We start from the raw sequence: 27,829 nt of genomic DNA on the forward strand, positions 1-27,829 counted from the left end.
TATACGAAATATTTCCCTCACTGATTCACTTGACTGTACCTTCAACACTTTGAGTGTAATTACGACGTAATCCATTGCTCTGGTGTTTACTGTAGATGTGTCACGCCTAACGTGGTGATACATCCTTGCGACTGCTTCTTCTCCATATCATCTGACTTCTTTGTAAGTCAACATGGTATGACCTCTTGGCAGGTCCAGGGTTGCCCTCTCTGACTCCTTGGTAAGCCTTGCGTCCGCGTCTTCCACTAAGTGACAGATCAACCATTTGGTCTCACTCTCTCAATGACCAATAATGGCTCACTGAGTCTTCACCATCTCTCGTTCACACTGGTTGGCTGACCACTTAAGGCCTCTTGATCTAGTAGACTACTTCACTGTACTGCATCCGTATAAGTAATGACTGACGCTACAATATGGAGCTACCTTATATAGACGTTGGTTGACACAACTACGTAATCTCCAGAAATAACAATGACATACTCCCACCTACGCGACAGATATTACATCCAGTGGTGAAATAGCCCGGAGGCTGACTCTCTGAGCGCATATTCTAAATAAATACAATGACGTAGCCATGGCTCGGCGATGACTTGGCAGAATCGCCAGTGGTGTCGCAATATAACAACGTCACTTCCAATCTCTGATATATACAACAATTCTCACTGTACAGGTATTGAGTGTTATACTACACATACGTATATGTGTATTCATCTAAGTGCAATCTTGCAAGCAACAGGCAATTGCAAAATTGAATAAAACGGATAATTACAATAATAGTAACAATATCACAGATAAAATAATAATAATACTGACATAGTAATAATAATAATAATAATAATAATAATAATAATAATAATAATAAAAAATACAGATAAAATCATACAATAATAAAAATACAGATATCATCTTGTAACGGGATTTGAACCGTTACAGTTTCCTTTACCGGCATACGCTAATACGTTCTTTTTATTTTCAATTCAGGACTGATATAGTTATAATTATTCAAGTCATTAACGACATAATCACAATCTCTGTCAATTGAAATATAGGCTAGTAATCTAAATGTAAAAATGTAGCAGGTTGTATAGTACGCCTAAATGTTAAAAAATGCATCATTCACGTTAGCTCGAGATGTTTATAGAAAACTAGCAAATGTACCTGTGCTTTGCTATGGTATTCTAACTTGTATATGGATTTCTCCGTAAATTACTGTATACTCAGTGAGTAACATTACCGTATATTAAATTGCATGTCTCCTAGCGCTATCCGAGAAACAAAACAGGGAGTATGCCGTACGTTGTTTCCGATGTAAGGTGGCATTAGGAAAGATTTGATGATAATGGCAGGCCACATATCTTACTGCCAATCACAATCGAGTTCTGGAGTTTCTACTATAACGGCAGGCTCACTTGGCAACTGCCATTCACAGTAAAGGGGGAAAGTTATCACGATAAAGACGGGCCCCTTTTCCTAATGCCAGTCACACTCAAGTTGGAGAGATTTGATTATAATCGACAAATTCAGGGCTATCTAACGAATCAAGAATCGAGACACGACAATAAATCTTAGGACTAAAGTTGAAGATATCTCCAAATTCGAACAGCGATTGTGATCTGTTTTGTGATACGACTTACCGTTTAGCCACCAATTACATCGAAACGAATGTCTACACCATCATTAAAATTGTATCCACATTTCGATATCTTTCGTAACCAAAAATGTATACATTTGAACAGCTTGTAATTTTTCCTCAAAGCAAAAAGTGTCCAGGTCTCGGGATTAGCACTCGCATACATACAGAGTAATAAACGAAAAAAGTTGGCATTAATAGAAATTGGGATCATAACTGAGGACAGCCGAATAGGACAGATATGTAAATACAAGTGGGATTGGAAAATGAAATGTCCCTTAATAAATTGTGATGGTATGAGTTAACGGATATAAGAAGGCGGTAACAGAGGAGCAATTCAGGCACAGGGATTCTTAGGTAAATGGGTAAGAAGATGACTTATGGTATTATTACTTAAGCCTGAGGAGGCAATGCAGAAGCAAGAAATTAAAGCGGAAAACAGAAGTAGAAAAGAAATACAGTAAAAATTATAGCAAATCCCAGAAAACACCTTACGGTGTGAAATAATGGGCTAAACTCATCGGTACTGTTCAAATATTAACAGCGCCTCTCAGTGCTATTCGAGGACGATTGTAACCTCCAATGGTATTCCGCAAATATCCCGCAGAATGGCCGCTTGACGTCTCGTTCGCTTTTTACCCAAGGAACAACGAGTTTACAGGAATGATGACGAAAATGGCAATACATTACTTCCCTGCTGGCAAGCAGCCGAAGACGTTGCCATGGTAACCGGTCGGTTCATGAAACCCGCAGAAGATAGTAATTATCTAAGTCATTTGATGAGTAAGCGAAATCATGTATATAACAAAAGTTGTTTGTAATGAAGGTGTGTTTCATATATTGTTCACAGATTTTACAGAAAATAAATAGTACAGGATAAAATGGAAGAAAACTGTTCTGGTTTTCAAGTCTATTCAGTGATTTTAAATCATATGCATATCAAAACCTTCCCGTGGATGAGTATACTCTAAATATGAAGTTTGGTTGAGATCTATTCAGCCCTTTTGCCGTGATCGTGGAAAAACAGACACGAAAGCTAAAAACCACAGATACGGCCTTGAGCTGACCTAAAAGGGCTAATATCTGAAAACTAGCAAAACAAACGAAATTACAGACAGCGGACCTCCTACAACTTTATTTATGTAGATATGTGACTTTGTTTGCCCAATCAGGGAAGACAATAAATGTTATATTGAGAAAGTATACTTTCTAAATAATTCTGCGGTCTTGTAGCATCATTGGGTAATGATATGGAATAGGCTACACAAGGCTGCATTGAACTGAAGTTTGGAAGGTGATCTGCATCATTAAAAGCGAATTTTGTGAAGAAGATGCATGAGGCAAAATGCATGGTAACCTTAACTTTGATAGACAACCGTATGTTTATTCATGAAGTACAAAACCTACAAAATAAATATATTTCGAGGTGGTAAGGATGTGCTCACCCGCATTAGATGGGGGTTCAGTTCCCCTCTAGATGGTGGAAACATTTAGAAACGAGACGTCCACCTCTGGAAAGGCACATGGTCCTGGGGTTCGCTCGCTAACTCGCTATATCATAACGACCGATGCCTGTACATTGACTATTTTGGCGAAATTTTCGTCGAGTTATCCGTTTCAAGTGTAATGTTTCTACCAAACTTCATATTTACAATCCACCTGTCCAAGGTAGGTTTTAAGGTCCATACCATTTCAAAATCCCGGAATGCACTGGGATTTTACTCCTATAGGAAACCGAATTGGTGATTTTACTCACCTACAAAATATACATGACTAACCTGAATGGAAATCTACCATCCTTAATGGAAATCTATTTTTAAAATGGTTGATAATATTCGAACAGTACCGCGAAGTGTAGACCATTATTTCACATTGTAATTTGTTTTCTGGCATTCGCTATTATTTTTATATTATTTATCCTCTTTTTTCCATTTTCTTCTGTATTTTTTTACCTCTCCCTTGCCTCTTTAGGCTTAAACAATACTATCGTAAGTCATCATCTTATCTGAATACCTAACATGGCTTGCGTCTAACCCGCTCTTCTGTTCCCGCTTTCAATCATCGGTAACTCATACGATCAAAATTTAGTGGGTGACATTTCTTTTTTCTTATACATCCACATGGCATTTACATATTTGTCCTATTCGGCTGACCTCAGATAGTATCATGCCTTCAATTATTGTCAACTTTCTCAACCGCCATAATTTCTCCGTATGTATGGGAGAGCTAATCCCGAAACCTGTACTCTATCTTCGAGGGACATTACGCACTGTTTATTTCGTTCATTTTTCCTGCGCCATCTGTGAATGCGCTGATTAAATGGCATAACATACCGTTAACTGGATCTTACTTAAGAGTCAGTAGGTAGATTGTGACATAAGAGTTGGTGCCGTTTACTATGGCCACTAATAACAAGTTGCCCTTAGGAAATTGCCGTTCAAAGCTAAAAATTACCAGTTGAAGTCTAGAGCGTCTGATAATGCTTCTGAACATGAGACCGGCTTGAATGCGGCCAGATTTAGGGAGACATTTCGAGTTCGATGTTGACAGCATCTAGGGCGTCTGGATATGCTTTTCATAATGTTGTTTTACGTCCCAAAATTTTCCGAAGACACCAAGGAGCCTAATATTTTGTGCCACAAGAGTTCATTTATGGAAAGGTAGACCTACCGACACGAACTTTGCATACTTTCAGATTTCCACGAGCGTCATCTTTTCACATACTATTGAAACGACGCAGAATCAAACCCAGTGGATTGGTGAAAGGCAGTGAGGTTATCTATCTGTGTTCTAAAACTGGACAACTGCTGGATATACTTCAAAGTACTTCAAATAAACTACGTATTCGTAATCTACTCATTCAGGATTGTGGTGTTATGTTCATATGACGTCAAGGTACCACTCAGAGCCGGCGTTTATAGTAAGATTATTTCCAAATATATTCGTTAAATTAGATCTGTCAAAAGACTACAGAACAAACGTTTAAGTATACGTTCTTTCCGTTATATTATGCGGTATACCTACTTATCGTACGACGGATAAGAATGGAGATGCTGACGAAATATTGAATTTTTAGTCAAGTCCCGTGAAACAGTTGGTGCATGTCACTTCAAGGTGGGTTAACAGGAAGAACTAAGGAGCTACTTTACCCTTTTGGATAGAACAAAAATTAAGGGTGGTTATTATCAACGGTGGGTTTCATGAGTCTTCAGTCACAGCGCCATTTCAGTGTTCAGAGAAACAACAATGTGTGACTCTGAAGCAGGGAGAATTTCGCGGTCAGCCGGAGGATGTTAATCTTGAAAAGGTTTACAAATACAAACCCACTATCCCTTACTACAAATCTAAATACCACTTCAGAACAACCAAATAATAGGGATAATGGTCGAAACTCGCGATACCATACCTCGTCACTTCGTCGCCACATGGAAGCGCTTCCAACTTCCAACGAAGCTCATCCCCGAAATCGCGACCCTCGTCCTCCGATGCTCCATCAAGATCCTGAGACACCACCTCTACAGCTAATTTTGAATTTTCTTTAATTAATCATTTGATCATTTTACATGTTTTTACGTTGTTCTTAGCGGCAGCCTGTAAATACAGGAGGTATTTCCAAAATAAATGGATATCACATATTATACATTACGTAATCATCCTCATTTTGTCTCGACTTTGTTCATCTTTATCGCACTTCACATTACTGCCACGTGCTTTCGCAGAAAAATATCAGTTTAAACATGCCGTATTAAACGTTTGAATACAGGCATGAAACTGCACATAAATTTGTGAAGAAAACATGTAATCCATTGCAAATGCCCGTGCAAAGAACGGGTAAAAAGGCTGGTGAGTCTAGGGTGACTAAGTGTCCTTTTTTTTTCTTGTTAATGGCTTTACGTCGCACCGACACAGGTAGGTCTTATGGCGATGATGGGATAGGAAAGGCCTAGGAATGGGAAGGAATCGGCCGTGGCCTTAATTAAGGTACAGCCCTAGCATTTGCCTGGTGTGAAAATGGGAAACCATGGAAAACCATCTTCAGGGCTGCCGACGGTGGCATTCGAACCCACTATCTCCCGGATGCAAGCTAACAGCCGCGCGCTCCTAACCGCGCAGCCAACTCGCCCGGTGGTAATCTGTTTTACTACTTCGTTTTTTACAAGTATTCTTCATTACGCAACGGCATTGTCAATATCGTATCGATATACAGAAATGTGATTGCGAATATACAGTGCATGCGTATTCGATATTTGCAAGATAAGTATAAATCCTTTCAAACTGTTGATGTGAAATCATGTGATCAGTTCTGCAATTTCAAACAATTCCTGAATGAGAGTAGTAATGAAGTTAACAAGTTACCTTGTAGTCGGAAATGGGCAAAGTATTTCAAGTCACGTAAGTCAGTTGATTGTAGTTCATAGTTATTAAACCTTACAGAATACTTTTTTTCTATACCAGGACACAATGCAAGTGTAGAAAGACTATCTCAGCACACTGGACTGATACTAGGAACCGTTTCAAAGTAGAATCTGTGTAAATCCTCTTAATGGTTCAATTTAATCTAAACGAATTTACATGTGTATCTTTCTATAAGTATATCATTGACACGCCAAAACTCCTGAAGGCAACTGAATTTTCTCAAGAGTACCTAATAATAATAATAATAATAATAATAATAATAATAATAATAATTGTACTGGGAGGTACACCTCAACCCCACACATTTAAAAGAAGCGCCTTAGGGAACTCTATCTATCAAACAAAACATGAAACAGCTACTGGACGAAGTTGGGACATTATTCAGATGATGTTCCCTGCGAAACGTTAAGAATTTCACCTTATTTTCTTGTCACGGCGTAAGCCCAAAAGCCTATACGGTATCATGTTTTTAAGTACGGGCCGTGAAAGCATTAATGACAACTGACTGGATTTATTTGTTTTGTTTTGATGCACAGGAAGTAGTCTGAACTTTTATCCTTAGATGTCCTTACAAAAAACTGAGCTTCATGCACTCTGGTGAAAGGTGGAAGAATTTGTGATTTAAAGAAGTTTTGTGTTTGTAGGTTTTCATAACTAATTCAACGTTCATTTATTTTGTTATTTCAAAGTTTGCAACACTTCTCTCTCATCCCGTCAGTTTTTGAATCTGGCCAGTTAGAAAATTTTGTATTTACTTTTCAGCCTATCACAGGCTTCTTGTAGCTTTTTATTCGGCCAATTAAAATTAGAGGGTGTGTCCGGATTTAGTCCAGAACCTTCTCGAAACCTCCCCTCGGGTATGTAAGCTTCGGCTTTTTCAAGCTACCTTGTCATAGATCGCCGAATTTCTGAGTGTGTGTGTTAACACAGGAGGCGGGGTGCCTCATTCTTCGGCAGGCAGAACAACCAGCAATCAAGACAAATGCATTTCATTACCAACCCGCGCACAATAGAAGGACAATTAAATGCATCTTGAAATCACCCTACGGAATGCTACAGCTACTTAGCGACCCTAATCTGGGCTTAGGTCCCAGACTCCCTTTGCTTGATCACAATGCAATGGTTTTGTCACTAGCTGGACCTAACCTATCCAACCAATGGTTTTGTCATTAGCTGGCATGCTTTCACCTAACAATGTACCACTAATTCGTAAGTTCAAAATTAGGCAGCCCTGTGCACCACTCGATCAGGTAATGGCCACCAGTTTACTATCTCTGTAGCTGTCTCCGCAAACTTATCCAAGGGGAAGGTTCTAAGCTTTATCTATGTAACCGTTTGATTTCTAACTTCTTCGTTTTCATTTAATTTCATAAGGTCTTAAACTGTAAATCGGGGATAGAGAGTGCGTTACCCTTTCGAGTTCCCCTTCAATTTATCTTGAGGTGACTACGATTTTGTAACTGTTTCTTTTCCTGCAAAGCATGAAATTAACCTTTCATTCTAGTCACCTCAATAGCTTGGGATTATCCTCTGTATGATCGGGCCGCGAGCCCAATTAGGGTTTTATACTTGGTTTTCAAGGAGCACTGGTGTACGCCTCCATACATTTTGTGTTTGGGCCAGTAATTTAACCTGTTCTTCTTTCCACGAAGGCCCAGTAGTTTGGGTAACAGATACCCCTAGCAAAGTTACCTCCGTAGGGGTGGAAGGTAAAAGCTTCCACCATTGTTAACCTCGGCACGTGATGGGGTAGAGTGGTTAGCTCTACGCCCGGCCGCCTTTGCCCCCAGGAGTTAACCTGGTACTCATTTTTGGTGTAGGCGGAGTGAAACTCAGGGCCATATGCACCTCCGGAATTGGAAATCTCGTTTCTTAAATTTTACGACTTCCTGACGGGGATTCGAACCCACGTCCTTCCGGGTGAACCGAGCACGCCTTTACCGCCTCGACCAGGCAGCCCCTAATAGATACCCCTGTGTACCAAAATTGTTACTTATAGGTTGGGCCTAGAGAGGCCAGAAATTGTAAGTTTTCTGTGTAATATTTGCCTTGAGTAGGCTGTAAGAAGGGAGCCTCCGTGGCTCAGACGGCAGCGCGTCGGCCTCTCACCGCTGGATACCGTGGTTCAAATCCCGGTCGTTCCATGTGAGATTTGTGCTGGACAAAGCGGAGGCGGGGCAGGTTTTTCTCCGGGTACTCCGGTTTTCCCTGTCATCTTTCATTCCAGCAACACTCTCCATTCTCATTTCATAGCATCTATCAATCATTAATAAATCACTTTGGGAGTGGCGACCCCATCGTACTAATAGCCTATATCTGCTTCATTCATTCCATCCCTGACCCGGTCAATGACTGGAAAACAGGTTGTAGGTTTTCATTTTTCAGGCTGTAAGAAATCGGGAGCACGGCCTCCTTGGTTGAAATTGGAGAGCATGTAAGCTCTTTTCTGAGATTGCTGTAATATTGACGGTGCCTCTGGAAGGCTGTACATTGTAACGGTTGGAGCAAAGTACTCTGGAACTTTGTGTCGAAGTAAACGCTACATTGACGACATTGTAAATTAGGGGCTTGAAGCTCAAAAGTGTTAAATTCCCTATTCTGGGGTTTTCTATTCTTATATCGAAATTATCATTGTACCTGATACTTTGTTGTTTTCACTAAGTGAAGAATATTGTTAAGTTTGATTTCCTGGAAAGAAATATAACCTTTATTGTAAAGCTTTAAATTAATGTTTGATATTGTAGTTAGACTCATTCAAGCCCACACCTTCTTTCACCTCTCTGTGATCCACGAAATCCCGGTAACAATAATAATACTGTTATTGACTTTACGTCCCACTAACTACTTTTACGGTTTCCGGAGACGCTGAGTTACCGGAATTTAGTCCCGCAGGATGACTTCTACGTGTCAGTAAATCTACCGACACGAGGTTGACGTATTTGAGCACCTTCTAATACCTCCGGACTGAGCCGGTATCGAACCTGCCAAGTTGGGGTCAGAAGGCCAGCGCCTCTACCATTCGAGCCACTCAACCCGGCATAAAAGTACCAGCAAGGCGTGTAAATTAGTTTCATTGTTTACATTTGATCAGAATTTGTTGTGTAATATAGAAATGGAAACATTTTGTTTATGTATGTGAAAATTAGAATATATATGTCTAAATTCTGACTCTCAATGGAGGATTTTTCTTCCGGCATTGCCCTCCTTTTTATATACCGTAGATTTGTTCTCTTATTTTCTATCTATTTGCATCTGGTCACACTTAGTGAGTCTAACTTTTATATTTTTTCTGATATATTATATGCAATGTTCCTCCTTTCTAACTTCCTTAAAAGTACGAATTAGAATGGAATAAGATGGTGATAATTGAACAGATCGTTTATTTGCTACATCATCATCATCACCTGCCGCTGCAGCAGCATTTTCACCACGACCACCAACACCATCCCCAGACTCGGAGGTCGCCAATGGACGTCAACTAGGAAGACCTGTACCAGGGATCTCCAGAAATCAGATATCATCATCATAATTATCATCAACTACTATGCGTTCTCCTTTTCATTTTCAACAAATTTTGGTGAAAGTTTCAAAAGAAACGAACGCAGGATATTTTGAGGACCATGATCACGCTGAGATATTTAACGCTTCGTAAATTTCACCGAAAAGATGTAGTCAACGTTGTTCTATTCAGATTCAACTAACTTGTACTTCTGTAGCATAATGCAATACATCTCCCACTCTGCCGGAGCCATCGAGCAGTAGAGGGGAAGTGACGAGGAGGACATTTATCCACTGACGGATAGTGTACTTGTAACTATCTTGAAATTAATAATAATACTGCAATTGTTTTTACGTCCCACTAACTACATTTTGACGGTTTTCGAAGACATCGAGGTACTGGAAGTTTGTCCCGCGGGAGTTCTTTTACATGCCAGTAAATCTACCGACACGAGGCTGCCGTATTTGAGCACCTCTAAATACCACCGGATACAGCCACCATCGACCCTGCCAAGTTGGCGTCAGAAGGCCAGAGTCTCAACCGTTTGAGCCGCTCAGCCCGGCAAGTTGTTTTATTTCAATATGGCATTTTTTGTCTTAATGACAAGCACTCGCGATCTATCTACTGCGTAGTAATACTACTACTCTCACTACTCCCAATCTACTAATAATAATAATAATAATCTATCTATATAAATAAAGTTGTAGGGGGTCCGCTGTCTGTAATTTCGTTTCTTTTGCCATTTTTCAGATATTTATCCGTTTTAGGTCAATTCAACACCGAATCGGTGGTTTTAATTCTTCGTGTCTGTTCCACCATCACGGCGATACAGCTGGATAGATCTCGACCAAACGTCATATTTAGAGTACACTCATCCCGGGTAAGGTTTTGATATGTATATCATGTTAAAATCATTGAATAGACATTATAAACAACTTGTGTTATGTTCATATTTTAGTTTACTCTTCAAATGACGGAGAAAATTACTATTTTCTGCGGGTATTATGCTCTGCATTGGGTGACCGACAGACCAACAACGAACCTACAGGTTACCATGGCAACGTCTCTGACTGCTTGCCAGCAGGGAATTAGCGTGTTGTCATTTTCGTCATCATTCCTGTAAGAAATGAAATGGCGTATGGCTTTTAGTGCCGGGAAAGTCCGAGGACAAGTTCGGCTCGCCAGATACAGGTCTTTTTATTTGACGGCTGTAGGCGACCTGCACGTCGAGATGAGGATGAAATTATGATGATGACAACACATAGACCCAGCCCCAGTGCCAGCGAAATTAACTAATGATGGTTAAAATTTCCGACCCTGCCGGGAATCGAATCCGGGACCCCTGTGACCAAAGGCCAGCACGCTAACAATTTAGCCATGCAGCCTGTAAATTCGTGATTGTTCCATGGGTAAAAAGCAAGAGAGACCTCAATCGGCCATTCTGCGGGATATTGGCGGAATATCGTTGGAGGTTAAATCGTCCTCGAATAGCTTAAGTAATAACACCAGTTGTCATCGTTTTATCTGTTTACCTAAGAATCCCTGCACCATATATTTCTCCCCTGTTACCGCTTTCTTATATCCATAACTCATACCAACATAATTTATTTAGGGGCATTTGATTTTCCACTATATACCCCTATCCACTAAGTATTTACATATTTGTCCCATCTGGCTGTCCTCAGTTATTATCCTATTTTCTATTAATTTGAACTTTCTTAACTGTATTGTTTTCTTCCTTAATTACTCCGTATGTATGCGAGTGCTAATCCTGAAACCTAGACACTATTTTCTTTGAGGAAATATTCTAAGCTATGCAAATGTATAACTTTTGGTCCAGAAAATATCGAAATATGGATGCAATTTTAACGAAGGTGCAGACCATCGTTCCGGGATAATTGTTGGCTAAACGGTAAGTCGTATCACAAAACAGAATGCACAATCGCTTTTCAATTTGGAGAGATCTATAACTTCGGCTCTCTGAATATTTGTCGTATTTCTATCCCTTATACGATAAATAGATCTGTATTTCTCGATTTCAAGTTAATTTTGTACCTTTACACGTATATGTTATTGTTTGGCACACTTGTAGGAAAGACAGAATCATGACATTCGGCACGCCCATTGACATGAGCAGTGGCCATATGACAGGCAAATTTTATGATTCTATCTTTCAAATGAGTATCAAAGATATAAAGTAGTATGTGAAAACTGTACCAAATTTCACCCCATTCGATGACTCGAAGTCAATCTAACCCATAAATATAGGAGATACGAGAAAATGTCATAGGACCAACCATGTAGAATACTGAACGAGGCGTCTGATGGTAAAGTCTGCTTGTAGATATGTCGTATAGTTTCAAAGCAGTAACTCTCGAAATAAAAGTCTGCACTTCTAGACGTGTCCCTGCTTACCTATATAAATAAAGTTGTAGGGGATCCGCTGTCTGTAATTTCGTTAGTTTTGCCAATTTTTCAGATATTCATCTGTTTTATCTCAACTCAAGACCGAATCAGTGGTTTTTATTTTTCGTGTCTGTTTGTTCCACCATCACGGCGAAACGACTGGATATATCTCGACCTAACGTCATATTTATAGTATGCTCGTCCCGGGAAAGGTTTTAATATGCATATCATTTAAACATCTTTGAATATACGGGCGGTTTATAGTAAACCCAGAACAATTGTCCTCCATTTTCTCTTATACTGTTGAATTTTAGTTAACTCCGTGAACTGTATTTGAAATGCCTCTTCATTATAAACAACTTGTGTTATGTTCATATTTTAGTTTACTCTTCAAACGACGGAGAAAATTACTATCTTCTGCGGGTATCATGATCTGCATTGAGTAACCAACAGACCGACAACGAACCTACAGGTTACCATGGCAACGTCTCTCACTGCTTGCCAGCAGGGAAGTAACGTATTGCCATTTTCGTCATCATTCCAGTAAATTCGTGGTTGTTCCTTGGGTAAAAAGCAAGAGAGACGTCAATCCGCCATTCTGCAGGATACTGACGGAATATCGTTCGAGGTTATAACCGTCCTCGAATACCTTAAAGAATAACACCATTTGTCATCTTCTTATCTGTTTGCCTAAGAATCTTTGCACCTAAATTTCTCCACTGTTACTGCTTTCTTATATCCGTAACTCATACCATCATAATTTATTGAGTGTCTTTAGATTTTCCAATACATTCACTTGGTATTTACATATTCGTCCTATCCGCTATCCTCAGTCATAATACTATTTTCCATTAATTTCAACTTTCTTAACTGTATTGCTTTCTTCCTTAATTACTCCGTATACATGCGAGTGCTAATCTCGAAACTTGGACACTCTTTTCTTTGAGGAAATATTTCAAGCTATGCAAATGTATAACTTTTGGCCCTTGAAAATATCGAAATATGAATGCAGTTTCAATAGCGGTGCAGAGACTAAGAAGGAGGTGCAGACTGGAAAGAAATAGAGTTAGAAATGGCTGTGGAAGTAAGGAGAAATTGAAGGAACTTACCAGAAAATTGAATCTAGCAAAGAAGGCAGCTAAGGATAACATGATGGCAAGCATAATTGGCAGTCATACGAATTTTAGTGAAAAATGGAAGGGTATGTATAGGTATTTTAAGGCAGAAACAGGTTCCAAGAAGGACATTCCAGGAATAATTAATGAACAAGGGGAGTGTGTATGTGAGGATCTTCAAAAGGCAGAAGTATTCAGTCAGCAGTATGTAAAGATTGTTGGTTACAAGGATGATGTCGAGATAGAGGAGGAGACTAAGGCCAAAGAAGTAATAAAATTTACGTATGATAACAATGACATTTACAATAAGATACAAAAGTTGAAAACTAGAAAAGCGGCTGGAATTGATCATATTCCTGGGGATATACTAAAGACAATGGGTTGGGATATAGTACCATATCTGAAGTACTTATTTGATTATTGTTTGGTCGGAGGAGCTATACCAGATGAATGGAGAGTTGCTATTGTAGCCCCGGTGTATAAAGGAAAGGGTGATAGACATAAAGCTGAAAATTACAGGCCAGTAAGTTTGACATGCATTGTATGTAAGCTTTGGGAAGGCATTCTTTCTGATTATATTAGACATGTTTGTGAAATTAATAACTGGTTCGATAGAAGGCAATTCGGTTTTAGGAAGGGTTATTCCACTGAAGCTCAACTTGTAGGATTCCAGCAAGATATAGCAGATATCTTGGATTCTGGAGGTCAAATGGACTGTATCGCAATTGACCTGTCTAAAGCATTTGATAGGGTGGATCATGGGAGACTACTGGCAAAAATGAGTGCAATTGGACTAGACAAAAGAGTGACTGAATGGATTGCTATATTTCTAGAAAATTGATCTCAGAGAATTAGAGTAGGCAAAGCTTTATCTGACCCTGTAATAATTAAGAGGGGAATTCCTCAAGGCAGTATTATTGGACCTTTATGTTTTCTTATATATATAAATGATATGAGTAAAGGAGTGGAATCGGAGGTAAGGCTTTTTGCGGATGATGTTATTCTCTATAGAGTGATAAATAAGTTACAAGATTGTGAGCAACTGCAACGTGACCTCGAAAATGTTGTGAGATGGACAGCAGGCAATGGTATGTTGATAAACGGGGTTAAAAGTCAGGTTGTGAGTTTCACAAATAGGAAAAGTCCTCTCAGTTTTAATTACTGCGTTGATGGGGTGAAAGTTCCTTTTGGGAATCATTGTAAGTATCTAGGTGTTAATATAAGGAAAGATCTTCATTGGGGTAATCACATAAATGAGATTGTAAATAAAGGGTACAGATCTCTGCACATGGTTATGAGGGTGTTTAAGGGTTGTAGTAAGGATGTAAAGGAGAGTGCATATAAGTCTCTGGTAAGACCCCAACTAGAGTATGGTTCCAGTGTATGGGACCCTCACCAGGATTACCTGATTCAAGAACTGGAAAAAAATCCAAAGGAAAGCAGCTCGATTTGTTCTGGGTGATTTCCGACAAAAGAGTAGCGTTACAAAAATGTTGCAATGTTTGGGTTGGGAAGAATTGAGAGAAAGAAGAAGAGCTGCTCGACTAAGTGGTATGTTCCGAGCTGTCAGCGGAGAGATGGCGTGGAATGACATTAGTAGACGAATAAGTTTGAATGGCGTTTATAAAAGTAGGAAAGATCACAATATGAAGATAAAGTTGGAATTCAAGAGGACAAACTGGGGCAAATATTCATTTATAGAAAGGGGAGTTAGGGATTGGAATAACTTACCAAGGGAGATGTTCAATAAATTTCCAATTTCTTTGAAATCATTTAGGAAAAGGCTAGGAAAGCAACAGATAGGGAATCTGCCACCTGGGCGCCTGCCCTAAATGCAGATCAGTATTGATTGATTGATTGATTGATTGATTGATTAATTGATTGATTGATTGATTGACCTCCGTTTCGGGATAATTGATGACTAAACGGTAAGTCGTATTAAAAAACAGACAGCATAATCGCCGTTCTATTTGAAGAGATCAACAACTTTGAACGTATGACTTATTGTCGTGTCTCGATTGTTGATACGTCAGATAGCGCTGCATTTCTCGATTATAATCAAATCTTTTGAACTCGACTGCGACTTGCATTTCGAAAAAGTGCCTGTCTTTATAATGAAAACTCTCCATATATGTTGTGTATGGCAGTTGCCAGGTGAGCCTGCTGTTATAGTAGAAACTCCCGAACTCGATTGTGATTGACAATAGGAAATATGCCCTGCCGTTATCCTCAAAACTTCCCCAATGCCTACCTTATATCGAAAACAACGTATTCCGTCCTCCTTGCTAAGAGGCATGCAATTTAATACAATCTTATTCCCTGCCTTGACACTAATTTACGGAGAAATCCGTATACAATATAGAATACCGTTATGAAGCACGTGTACATTTGCTAGTTATAATAATGTTATTTGTTTTACGTCCCACTAACTACTTTTTAAGGTCTTCGGAGACGCCTAGGTGCCGGAATTTAGTCCCGCAGGAGTTCTTTTACGTGCAAGTAAACCTACCGACACGGGGCTTTGCTAGTTATAAATAATCATTAACAACTAATGGCGTGTGACCTCCAAAGTGGCAGGTCTTCCGATTTGACGCCGCATAGGCGACTTGCTTGCTTATGAGAATAGGGCCTTGCGTTTGGTGAATTATAATTATAAAGACGGAAAACACACACACACAGAGCCCCCGAGCCATGGAAATTAACCTAAGTAGTTTAAAATTTCCGACCCGGCCGGGAATCCAACCTGGGACCCCCTGAACTAAAGGCCAGTACGCTAACCATTTAGCCATGAAGCCGGACATAATAATAATAATAATAATAATAATAATAATAATAATAATAATAATAATAATAACAATAATATGTGGCCTCCCGAGATGCCAGGTGCGGGTCCGTTTACATTTTGCTCTTAGCCAGATATTCATTTTTCTTCTTTTTCTTCTTCTTCTTCGTTTTGCCTCATAACTGAGGCGTCGTGACTATCATAATATTCAGCCCTCTAGCCGATGAAACATGCTCCGCCATTCTTCCCTATCTAAAGCTTTCAATGTGGTTGCTCTGAGAGAATTCTGTAGGGGGCCGTTCACCATGTCAGTCCATCGCATTGGTACTCGTCCTCGCTGTCTTGTTCCCTGGACTTTGCCCTCAACAACCAGCTTTTGAAGACTACCATCTCGGCGCATTATATGCCCAAAGTAGCATACAATGCGTTGAGAGACCTTACACGATAGACGAATTTTTATCTGAAGTTGGTTCAGGATTGATGTGTTCGTGCGATGAGCTGTCCAAGGAATCCTTAACATTTTCCTCCAGCACCACATTTCAAAGCTTTCTATCCGTTCACGATCACGTTTGAGGATGGTCCACGTCTCTGCGCCATACAAGAAGACTGAGAAGACTAGAGATTCAACGAGCTTCCTTTTTGTATTGATGGTGATGTTATTATCTTCCGCAGGTGGATCATTGCTACCTTTGCTATTTCAATTCTTCGCTTAATTTCATCTTTGGAACCACCAGAATTGGATAGTAAGGAGCCTAGATATACATACTGATGTACAACTTCACACCCTCCAATCTGTTTGATATGTGGACTGTTGTTCTTACGATCAACAATCACGATTTTGGTTTTCTGTCGATTTAGGCGTAATCAAATTTCTAGGCTTGCTTCCTCTACGCTCTTGATCAGCTCTCTCAACTCCTCTTCAGATGATGCTATCAAAGTGGTGTCATCAGCAAATCTCAAGTTGTTGATCTTGCATCCCCCAACTTTGTCCCAGCCATCTAATGCAGTTCTCACTGCATATTCACCATACAGATTGAAAAGTAACGGTGACAGGATACATCCCTGGCGAACTCCAGCCCTTGTACGAAACTGCTGAAACTGTTTGTTTTGAATCTTCACAGTGGCTGTATTTTCCTTATACAAGGACTTGAGGAGATCAATCAAATGGAGTGGCAAACCCATGTCATGCAAAATTTTCCAAAGGTGGTTCCATTTGACAATATCGAAGGCCTTTTGGTAGTCAATAAAGCACAGGTATACCTGAACATTGAATTCTCTAGCCTTTTCTATGATTTGTCTTAGGCTTAAGATCTGTTCTCGAGTGCCTTTTCCTTTTATGAATCCAGTCTGTACTTCAGGAATTTGATACTCTAGGAATGCCCGGAGTCTCTTGTGCAGGATATGAAGCATAACTTTACTGGCATGTGAAATCAAAGCAAATAAGCGATAATTTCCATGCTTTTACCTCGATCCTTTCTTGTGGATTGGGACAAAGATTGACTGTACCCATTCCTCGGGCCATCTTCTAGAATTCCATATTGCTTGACAGATTTTCAACAGCATTTCAATTCCAGCAGCGTCTGTAGCTTTCAAAACTTCTGCACTTATTCCATCAGGTTCACACATTTCTCCAGTTCTCAGCATTTTCAAAGCCATTTCTGCTTCATCTCGGAGGATGTCAGGCTCAGGATCTGACTGTTTGCCTATCTTCAGTTGGTCTTGTAGATATTCAATAGCTGAAGCCATATTCTGGGTTATTCTCATTGTACCACGAGGGTACACTTGCCCCGTTCATTCAAATAAAGCGCCTTGAAAAACGTTTTCAGTATAAACTTGCATCTACCTGTGCAAGAAGTTTGAACTTTTCTTCACAGATGTCTCTACAAAGATCTCATGTTATGCCCACTAGTGTGAAGAGGAACGATTAAGACTGCAAAGTAATTTGTTATTTTAAGGTTTACTACACTTAGTTGATTGTTATTTGCTTTTTGTTGTGTTAGAGTTGCCAACACTTCGATCTCGTTCCGCCAACTTAAAAACTTTGTATGTCCACTAATCACCGTTTCCTTCTTCATATTTAATTACCCAACAAAAAATTGGGAGTGTGTCGGATCTTAGCTCAGAGCTTTCTAGAACCTTCCTCTCGGGTATACAAGCTGGCAATATTTCGAGCCACCTTGTCTTCTTGATCGTCCAGTTTACTGAGTGTGTGCTAATAGTGGAGGCGGGGACGTCTCGCCCTTCATCAAACAGTCCAGCGCAATAAGGTAACGACAGCCATTTAATAACTAGGTGATAACCTCCGAAAGCTAGCTCGAGGGGAAGGTTCCAGTCTTTAATTATGTAACCTTTAAACTCCACTCTTATATAATGTAAACATCTTCAAATATAAACTTCAAAAGTAGCCTTGAAACTCAGCCGAAATTCGGGAATAGAGAGTGCGACACCCTCTCGAGTTCCCCATCAACTTGAATTTAAGGTTACTATGTTTTTGTAACTGTTTTCTCTCTGTAGCCAGTAACTTAAATTTTCTCCATCTAGTCACCTCAGTAGAATAGGATTAGCCTCTGTAACTTCGGGCCAGAAGCCCAAATAGGGTTTTAATCTTTTGTACAAATTTCAAGAAGTGCAAGTGTCTACCCCCACATCATTTTGATTTTTGGCCCAGTAACTTTAACCTGTGCTCTTTTTTTCCCCACAAAGGCCCGGTAGGATGAGTATTCGATACTCCTGTTATTTCTGTTAAGTGCTTAAACTGTTCAGGGTTTAAGACAGTGAATTATTTTGAATTGTAAAATGTAGCCTATGCGTCAAGAGGCCTGGAAAGTGTGAACTTTAGTGAGCAAATAGGCTCTGATTGTTGAAGGTTGTCGTGATAAGGCAGTAAAGGTGTAAGGTTTGGAGCGTAGTCTCCGAAATAATTCCATAGAGTATAGACGCTGTTTCTATTTTTGTAGTAGTAGTTAGTATACCTTGTAAATGAAACTGGGAGACCTGTCTCCTTGACTATGGAGTGGATTGGGCAATATTGCTCAAGTAACCTTTGAAAAGTGGGAGTTTTAAGCTCAGATGATTAATTGACAATTTTGTGGATTTTCTGATTTCTCCTACCTTGTATGTAAACTATCCGAGTGCCAGTCCGTAAGTATAAAATATATAGTCCGTCATCTCGGACGATCTTGTGCTCTCACACCAGAAAATAAGGGCATTTATAACATTAATTTATTGTTTTCATAATTAGTTCTTCATTTCTCATTTAACGTACCGGTACGTTGCCCCATCTCGCTTGTCAGATTCACGCTAGTCTCTCCTCAACTGATATACATGCCTGTATGTTTGTACTCTGCTTTGATACATTATACGCCCAGAAGACTTACAGCCGTAAGAGCCCTTGCCCATGTTTTCCGTAATTGGTGGTGCCATGGCACAATGGCACTACCCTATAAGCGGCCCTTGGTTGATAGCCATCGAATATGTTTTAGCATATAATGTGTTGAAAGTTGTTAGGTCTGTTATGCTACTTGCAGTCTGTGTTTTGAATTAAGTAATATTTGAAATACGAGTAGGGCCTAATATGTTCACTTGTGCGGAAACTGAATTAGTAGATCTCCAGGCTTCTTTAGCGCTGAAATATTTATTCAAAAAGGAGAAATTAATCTATTTTGGTAGAGCAGAATGTAAAAAAAGTAACAAAAGGTAACAGAAAGTACCAAACGGTTCCAGATACCGCGGAGTGTTCCTCCCAAATGTTAGATATGCTTGGGACGACCTACCTGTGAGAGAGAGCTCATTTAAGAAATACCTTAAGAACAAAGTACGATCACAGTCAACTGATTTACGTCCGCACAGCTGTGTACATATATTGGCCATCATTGAAATAATGAGTAACATTCATGCTCCCGGTTCCCCTTAACCTGGTGAACAATCGACGTCAGGGTTCTCACATACTTAGTATTACATGTGAGTAGTGATTACGATCTTAAGAACCCCTGGTGTAGATTCATCTTTTGGCGTACTACACTCAGCAGCGTATTGACTACAGTAGCAGGCAAGAGCTTGAGCAGTTCTTTGCCTCTCAGCACCAGCTATACCGGTCACTGTCTCGAGCAGTGAATTCCTTGTCGCAACAGTCGCCATCCAGCTCGGAACACAGATTCCAAGCACGCACTAATACAGTGCGTCTGCTTACGGGTGGGGCCGGAAGAAATCTCGCTAGCCACGGGCGGGCTTGAGAAGCAGTAGTCAAGGTCGAAAAGGCGGCAGTTGTAAGCCAGCCAGCTTGTGACGTACCCACTCGGCCCACAGATGTGTGACAAATTTATGACGTGGCAGGTCACCTTAATATTATTATAAATAAATGATATCTCATTGTTTCTCCATAAACAATATCCTATGGGCGCCAGCCTTCAAGCTTATGGCTTGAAAACGATAGTTGATAATTAATAATAATAATAATAATAATAATAATAATAATAATAATAATACTAATACGTCATGAGACTCAAAAAACTCCCAGGGATGGGGTGACGGGACACAAATCATTAAGTACACTAACTTGGAATTTAAGGATCATTAATAATAATTTCAGAAAATACAAATTAAAACAGCTATTTATTAGGGTGAAAAACGTGACGTAACGGCGTATTAACGAAATCTGAACTTACGGAAGCAAAAGAAAAATTGAATGAAATTAACTCTACAGTAAGAAAATGAACTGTTGCGCGAAGACTTGCAGTAACTTATGTCATTAGCTCACCATTTGTAGACTCTTATCTTGAAGCTGATGATTTATGGATCTCTCGTACCGGCTGCGTCATCTGTTGTTGCATTCCAGTCCTACTTCTGCTTTTGCTGCCTTTAACACTTCCTACTATACTCCTTACATAAAGTCGTAATGAGTCCTAATTTTAAATGCAAAACCACCATGGGTTATGTTCATCGAGAGAATACACTTGTATTCTTCCGTATTGCGGAACAGTAGCGTAACTAAATTCATAATAAAAGCTCTCCTCCCCTATACTAGTCAAAACCGGTCTCCCGTTGACTTTACCTCTCGTCATTGAGATAACAGGTCCCAATGAGAGTAACTTTTGAGTAGTATATACTCAGATGCGAAGTGAACTTAGTTAAAATCTTCTCCGATGTGCAGACGTAGAATCGTCGTAAGAGTGTCTTCCAAGAGTACGAGTACCAGTGTGAATCTGAATACGAGTAAAACTAAGAATGTCCTCTCCAGTTCTTGTCGGCAGGTATATAGCCGTCAAAATCTCCCTCCATCAACCATACCACATGGTCCAGTAAGATTTGAGGTCTCATCCCTTCTCCTATGTATTCCTAAGAATCCATCATGTTGCTGCATTACGTCCATTCACATAGGCTGAACTTTCCCGCAAAATCAAAGCGTCAAGTAGCGAACTTCGAAAAGTAGGCGTTCATAATGTTTCAATTGTCTCTTCATAAGGTGGAGAGGGTAAGGTCACTCGTAACCTTGATGACGTACATTTCCTGGTAAATGGCTGAAATTAGCCTGCTGACTCTGGTCACTTCACAACGGCTATTGGAAAATTTACTGCAAGCTATTAATATGAATGATGTTGAAATACTTTACACAATATGTGATTCGTTCAGAATACGTTATAGCCGCGATACAAATAAATGAAATGATGATGTGAAGTGGATGATTAAAACCCTATATATATATATATATATATATATATATATATATATACATTTAAAAATGATCTACCAGTGATTAAATATATACATATTATCAATTAATTATATAGTTCAATAATTGAATACATGCAGTGACGTCTCAAACATCATAAGCTGTGCACGGCGTGTGTAACGCAGTGGCTGGAAATGCAACAGGATAAATATTCGCTTGAACAGAGAGTTTTTATGTACGATACATATGTAAAGACAGAGTCATGTAGAGAGGTACGCAGACAATTCAGTGAAATATCCGTGGGCTCCAGTTCAGGGTAGAGAAACTATTAGAGGATTTGTTAACAAACTAAGGACAAAATGATTGCTAAATGCTTCAATTCCTAAGCGAAAATGAAGATTTTTGACGGAGGACAAAATTGGTGAAATCCGTGCATCATTCACACGCTCTCTGAATAAATCTCTAAGGGCCAGTTGTATAAACATAGCTGTTCCCAGATCAAGTTTGATTCGAGATCAGAAAATGATCCTTTCCAAGGTGCTCGTTGTGTTGTATAACGTTGATCTCGGATCTCATGATCCGGATCAACTTTGATCAGTCATCATATAATTTCGCTTGGCAACGTCGTAAACAGCGTGGGAAATTAGTACTAATCAAGAGTAAAGTCACCTTATTTCCATAGCAGAAGTTTTCTATAATGAGAACTGGTTGGCAAACATGTACACAGTAATTTCAATCAATCTGATTCAGCATGTAATAATCTCTCATATTATGAATATATCTGATCTAATAATTCAAAAATTAGTTATATTTCCCCTTATTTATTTTTCGCAGTACGCATACATCGTCTTAAATTTCACCTTGATCGTTGTCGTCAGTGAAATTATACAAATCCACCGCAATTACCAAATAGATCACTTTTCACTGATCCAGAACACAAGCGTCAACAAAATACTAATATAAATGAAAAACGTGCATGGTACAAGTTGAATAACACGAAATCGTTACAAACTGCAATCTCCAATAGCCAAAAGAAAATAGCCATAACACTACATTTTCATTAGTAGTTCCCTAATGTAGGTACTCCTCGAACTGAGGATGTGTATTTCTTAATAACTGCAACGGACTAGTTATTTGAGATGTTTTACTTACACTGACCACTCAACATGCATTGACAAAAATACTCTCATAACTGCTGACGTGAAGTCCAGAGATAAGAAGGTAACAAACTACAGCTCCCTGCGAGATTTTTAATGAAAGAAGTCCAGATGTTTTATGTTTGTTGGGAGTCTATAAGACCTCACGTCACCGGTTAAAAGATTTAACACTAAAAAACCATCCACAGATAAGAAGGTAACATAAACTACAGCTCCCTGCGAAATTTTTTATGAAAGAAGTCCAGATGTTTTATGTTTATTAGTTATATTTCCCCTTATTTATTTTTCGAAGTTCGCAGACATCGTCTACAAGGTCTATAAGACCTCACGTCACCGGTTAAAAGATATCACACTAAAAAACCAACTAACAATCTGTATTTATTATTCAGCAGGCTTATATTAAATGCATACCGGTACCTAAGATACTTATTATTTAGTACAAATGTAAATATTAATGGTAAATACTCCATAATTTCAGATTGGGTGTTCACTGACTGTTGGTGGGACTCATGATTCAAAGCCTGGCGAAAGAAATCTTAACATTATAGCTGCAGTGAAAGATCAATATTAGCCTCATGAAAATCCGTTTGATTCGAGTTCTATTTTCTTTGACGATTCATTTCCCGTGTTGGAAGATATATCTATTATCCGCACACTTTATCTTGGTGCATTTACACCCTAGTGCTGAATCGGTCGACCTCGGCGATCTTCGAGATTCGTACTGGCAACCTTTGAAACACAAACTATGAATCGCTTAAGCATCGTTGTGCGACATCTGGCGTACACTTTACGTACTAGTACTGTTGTTTACACAACAAAGCCAAAGTATAGAATTCATGCTAGGAACAAGATTCGCATCGAGAAATGTTTTATAATGTTATATAATGTGTATGTGACATAGTTGTTGGCTTAAGAAGATAACGGTTTAGAAATTTCATATCGATCGATCATATTCTCGATTCAATTCAGATTTCATTTTCATTCAGTTGGCAGCACCAGGCAGCACTATCGATACCGGGACAGCTCCCTCCTTACTCCTCACCAAATACAGTAGAGATAATACGCGACACTGAGCGAGATATCGAGGGACAGCTACTGGAGCTCACTCTAGCGGATAGACCTGAACAGTACTGATTCTCTCATAAGAGCACGTGTATTTTTGTGTGAAGTTTTTGGTGTTATTTATGCGTTTTGAGTGAGCTGACATAAATAAAAAGTAGTGAGTTTCATTCCTTGGTATCTCCTCTCAACATGAGGGGAAAGGTATGTGCTGTGTTTGGCTGCAGTAATTACGAAGTAGAGAAAAATGCGCGGATCGTTCTTCAGGTTCCCTCGTGACAAGAACATGTAAAGTAATATTGTGTTTGCATATATATTCTTCCAGTGACAGAGATTTCTATAGTACTTCATAATCTTCTGACCTGCTCGACCCATATTTTAACTGGCATAAAATTGAATACGCATATTTTATTCTATAGTGCAGCAGTTAACCTTCAATACCGATGTGTTGTTGTAGGTGTGATCTGTGGGTTGTTTTGAAATGTCACAGAAGCGATTTGGATAAGGTGTACAAGAAAGAAGGGACGTTACGCTTATATAAGAATTATAAGATCTGTCCAGATCATTTCCAGGCCAGCGACTTTAGAAATCCTCGACAATACAGCCAAGAGTATGTTACATTTTCGCTCTTATTGTACGTAAATATTCCTTAAAGCATCACTATCGACAACATTTTCATACTTTTCTTTCTTTATCCCTCTTCTCAGATTAAAGCCGGGATTTTATAGATTATCTTTCTGTTAGTAGGCTTCATGTTAGGAGGAAAATTGTCCAGCTATTAAATGTTAATTCGCCGGGCTGAGTGGCTCAGACGGTTTAGGCGCTGGCCTTCTGACCCCAACTTGGCAGGTTCGATCCTGGCTCAGTCCAGTGGTATTTGAAGGTGCTCAAATACGTCAGCCTCGTGTCGGTAGATTTATTGGCACGTAAAAGAACTCCTGCGGGACTAAATTCCGGCACCTCGGCGTCTCCGAAAACCGTAAAAGAGTAGTTAGTGGGATGTAAAACAAAAAACATTATTATCATTGTCATTATTAAATGTCAATTCATTGCATCATATGTGTAAGAAATATCTTTCTATTAGTAGGCTTCATGTTAAGAGGAAAATTGTCCACCTATTAAATGTTAATTCATTGCATCATATGGGTAAGGAATGTGCCGATATTTTTATTGACAAGTGTCTTAATGTGATGATACAATGTTTTTAAATGAGAAAAAAAGACAAATCCAACCGTAAGAGTTCAGGCAGGAATGCTAAAGCTAAAAAAGTTATGCATAAATGAAAGATCAAGCCATTTCACACCAGTCCATTTCACTTTCTGTTTATACGTCTAATTTCAGTCTTTGAATAATAACCTTTTACATAATTCTTCATTCATGTATCCAGAATTGCTTTAGCAACTTCGAAGTTAATATCTCAATAACACTTTATTTCTAGACGTAATTTATTTATCCATTTCCGTATATACATTTCCATTGATATTTGAATTTAGCGCGATTTGTTCAGGTCAAGTCACTAGGAGCGCCACCGTCGAATTGTCTCCCATTTTAGCAAGGCGAAATCCGTAAGTGTCGCGTATTATCTCTACTGTATTTGTCCTCACCCCCGTACACAAATGCACCAAGATAAAGTGTGCAGATAATACAGTGAAGGCATCATGCTACGAAAATATTGTAACCGAAAGAGCTGGGACAGACGACACCATACAGTTGGAATCAGTGACTAAAGTCAGTGACGTACTGACCGAAATATTGTCAACTCCAGCACACCCAAGCACGTTAAAACTACAATGCATGACTGTAAATATACTATAGTCAGTTCATTATCACTTACGAAACTAATTTGTTGGCATCATTTCTAACACAGAGATAACTACAGCACTAGTTGCAGTTACCACTCGTTGCGCACTGATAACTGTTGTTTCGGAAACTCATTTTAAACGTATCACCATGTTAAGTCACTGATAATTATGCATCTACAGAAACCGGCCATAAATCCCTGGAACATCGTAGTACGTGGCTGGTTTCTATTCGATCGTCTCATTAGAGAGTCGCGAAGTCTACCTTCCATAACTTCAACAGTGTGTTTGGTTAGACGGAATCTCATTTTAAAAGCTACCGAGCTCGATAGCTGCAGTGCGGCCAGTATCCAATATTCGAGAGATCGTGGGTTCGAACCCCACTGTCGGCAGCCCTGAAGATGGTTTTCCGTGGTTTTCCATTTTCACACCAGGCAAATGCTGGGGCTGTACCTTTATTAAGGCCACGGCCGCTTCCTTCCCACTCTTAGCCCCTTCCTGCCTCATCGTCGCCATAAGACCTATCTGTGTCGGTGCGACGTAAAGCAAATAAAAAAAATATAAAGCTTGGTCGCTAAGTTCTAAGAATGGGTTTACCCTTTCTTGGAATACTAGAAAAGACCGCCGAAATTCTTCATTATCGTCATCTGAAGAAAAATAAGAGAAGTAGTCAGGCATCTGTAATTCAAAGACAGAATCGCGATTTAAAAAATCCCATCAGATTAAATACCGATAATAATGCAGAACCCCTTCCTATAATTTTCTTACCATGATTATTGTTACGTCACTATTTTTCACTAGAAAAGTCTTCTTCTTTTCACGTTGATAAATGTGGCCTACAGTACAAGAACACTACTTGATCCGGATCACAAGTCTTGATCCAAGGAATGTTTTGGATCAATTTTGATTCAATATTAAGGAAACATGATCTCGGATCAACGTTTATATAACACAAATTTGAGGATCAACGTGATCTAGAATCAGTTTTACGTCTTGATCTAGGATCAACTGCTTTATACAATCGGGCCTAAGACGTGTTTCACGGGAAGTTATTGTTACAAAAACATCAGTTTTTACTGCCACCAGACTTCTAAAATTAAAACCATATAGAGTGGCTATCGTGCATGAATTACGGCCTAGAGACGATGAAAAACGAGTTCAGTTTTGTAATTGGTAATTGGATGTTACAAAGTATAGTGGATGGTAGTGTGGTTCCTCGTTGATTTTCTTATGATGAATGGTTTCATCTGCGAGGACATGTTGGCCCACAGAACAATCTTGGCAGCACTGTAATATTGACAGTGGAAGCTACAGATAGCTGATTCCCGCCCAACAGCGTAGCTAGTGCCCGGCAAACGATGCTCCGACCTTGACTGGGGCGTCTCAAGCCCGCAAGTGGCTAGTGCCAGGCAAGTGAGGTTTCTCCCGGCCCCACCCGTAAGCGAACGCACTGTACTTGTCCAACACTAGCCATGACATACTGTAGCTGCACCCCAGATATATGTACTGTAATGGTCACCTGACAGAGCGCCAAATAGGCCTAAGGATTCAATTAGCGTGAGACGGGCATGATATTACACTATATCACCGTCCCCTCATTAGCTAGCAGCCAACACCTACGCGCACATGAACAGTACACTTCGTCATCATTTAAAGATGGTTATAACATTGGGAAGAAATGTAAATATCTTGCGAGTATACAATCTGTCGTCATCCACCGCACGTGTACGCGCCCGTGTGTATTTGTTCAGTTTGGAAAGAAATTGTGGAAAGCTGAATATTCCCGGAGCGCGGAGATCAGTCAAGATCGACATTCAGGATGGCTGTTATAAATACATGAATTTAAATCTCCAAGTGCGATAGATGTTGAAGTCATCTCAGCAGCTACTGTGTGCGCTCCATAAGTAGATTTATTTATTTATTTATTTATTTATTTATTTATTTATTTATTTATTTATTTATTTATTTATTTATTTATTTATTTATTTATTTATTTATTTGTTGGAAATGGTACACAACAGTGAATATCAACAAATGCAGCATCAAAAATAGTAAACAAAGTACTAAATATATTAAAAATATACTCTTCTCCTTCCTAGCGTTTTCCCAACTACTTGAGTTTGATACTTGATGCGGATTGAGCACAGTTTTATGGCTGAATGTCTTCTGTGACGCCAACCGTATTGGGAGGATGTATTCATTATTGCGTGTTTCTGCGGTGGTCTGTTGCATCATTGTTTTATGGAAATGAAGATGCGTATTAAGACGAACACGAAAACCCAGTCCACGAGTTAAGGG

This window comes from Anabrus simplex, chromosome 3 (assembly GCF_040414725.1).
Source record: "Anabrus simplex isolate iqAnaSimp1 chromosome 3, ASM4041472v1, whole genome shotgun sequence".
In the NCBI taxonomy this organism is placed as follows: domain Eukaryota; kingdom Metazoa; phylum Arthropoda; class Insecta; order Orthoptera; family Tettigoniidae; genus Anabrus; species Anabrus simplex.